At 50.1% G+C, this 1,759-nt stretch overlaps 1 protein-coding gene across 1 annotated transcript in view; it reads right to left on the bottom strand.

Moving 5' to 3' along the window:
• LOC106884467 (neprilysin-1) overlaps positions 1-22 on the bottom strand; it is a 292,527-nt gene extending 292,505 nt beyond the window's left edge. Inside the window, exon 1 of the mRNA XM_089361264.1 lies at positions 1-22. This exon is cut by the window's left edge and continues 584 nt beyond it. The gene's annotated coding sequence lies outside the window, so the exon portion shown is untranslated.
• Positions 23-1,759: the final 1,737 nt, after the last annotated feature.

Genomic DNA, 1,759 nt, shown 5'->3' with positions numbered 1-1,759 from the left:
TCTTGCTGTTGTTGATGACACTGATGTTGTAGTTGTTGTGTTGGTAGCAGCCAGAGGTAGTTGTGGTGGTGACAATGGATTACAAGCGAGAGAGAGAGGGAGAGAGAGAGAGAGAGAGAGAGAGAGAGAGAGAGAGAGAGAGAGAGGGAGTTTACACTGGAAGTGGTGGAAGTTAGGGGGGATGAGGGTAGGGGTGGGGGATGTAGTAATTGTCACCGTAGAAAGGATGGTGGCGGTGGTGGTGGCGGTGGTGGTGGCGGTGGTGGTTGCGGTGGCGGTGGCAAAGCTGCTGCTACTGCTGCTGCTGCTGCTGTTGCTGATGTTTTTGGTTGTAATGCAATGAACGGCGGTGTGTAGAGGATGATGTTTGTAAGGATGGTGGTGTAGTGGCGGCGGCGGCGGCGGCGGTGGTGGTGGTGGTGGTGGTGGTGGTGAGGGGTGGGGGAGAGGAGAAACAGTCGAGGTTTAATGATTACGATGCCGGAAGCGATGACAGCAAAGACGTACAGAGGTAGTGGTGGCGGTGGCGGCGCTGGAGCTGATGCTAATAGAGAAGGTGGTGGTGGTGGTGAGTATACTAGTAATGCTAGTGGTGGTGCTGGTGGTAGTGGTGGTGGTAGAGTTGATAAAGGCGGAGTAAACTGTTCATATATATTAGTAGTGGTGGTTTGGGCGGCAGTAGAGGTTGCAGTGGTGGTGGTGGGGGCGGTGAGGTTAAAACCTGGTCAAGTTTGACCAAGTACAAATATGATCACAGCACATTCCAGCCGAGACCATCCCGACTTGTTTGGTTCTGTGATTGTGTACCTAGGATTAACTTGTTTCATGTGTCCTTACTTTTTGAAAAAATATAGGAAGATTCTACTGCACTTTCTAGCAGATCGAGGGCCCACTTAGAGGTTCCGGTGGTTGTATATTTGATAGTAGTGGTAGTAGTTTAAGCAGATGGCGGCGGCGGTGGTTGTGGTGGTGGGGGTGATGGAAGCGGCGGTGCTTATATAGATAATAGTTATAGAATATGAAGCCGACGGTGGCGGTGGAAGAGGAGGCTTTGGTGGTGGTGGTGGTGGTGGTGGTGGTGTCAACACGGAACTGTGACAAAAGAGCTGCTAGGTGTGTAGTAGGTAGGAGGTTGTGGTGGTAGAGGAGGAGGAGAAAGGGCGGGAATGTGTAGGTATTGGTGTGAATGGAGAGGGGAGAGGAGAGAAAAGGAGGAGGAGGGGGAGGAGGATAAAGCAATTAAACGGAGGAGAAAAATATGAAAGCGAAAGAATATGAGAGCGTGAGAGAGGGAGGGGATTAGAGGAATAGGGAGAGGGAGGGCAATTGAAGACAAGGGAACGACTTAATGAAAGCGAAGGAGGTGTTTCGTAAGAGTGATGGTAGGAGTATGAGCAAGCGAGAGAGGTGCAGTGGAGGGAGTAGGAGGAGGAGAGATAATGAAGTCGAGGAAGAGAGAAAGATAATGAGTGGAAAGATGATTAAAGAAAGCAATGCAATAGAGTAAGGGGGGAGGGAGTGATAGCAGTGGTGGTGGTGGCGGTGGTGATGGTGGTGGTGGTAACAGTTGCAAATAGTGTAGTGGTGGCAGCCTCTTCAGTGGCGGTGGTGGTGGCGGCGGTATGGTGATGTGATAGTGTTGAAAGTCGAGATACTTCTGGCTGTTTTCTGCCAAAGTATATCTTGGATTACACAAGCAAATGTATTCCTTTTGCATTAAGACAGCAGATTTAGCTGTTGTTTCTGTTGATGTTTGTCC

Source organism: Octopus bimaculoides, chromosome 12, assembly GCF_046866305.1.
Source record: "Octopus bimaculoides isolate indiv1 chromosome 12, ASM4686630v1, whole genome shotgun sequence".
NCBI lineage: Eukaryota > Metazoa > Mollusca > Cephalopoda > Octopoda > Octopodidae > Octopus > Octopus bimaculoides.
The sequence above is the reverse complement of the archived record's forward strand: the minus strand, read 5'-3'. Positions and strand labels throughout refer to the sequence as shown.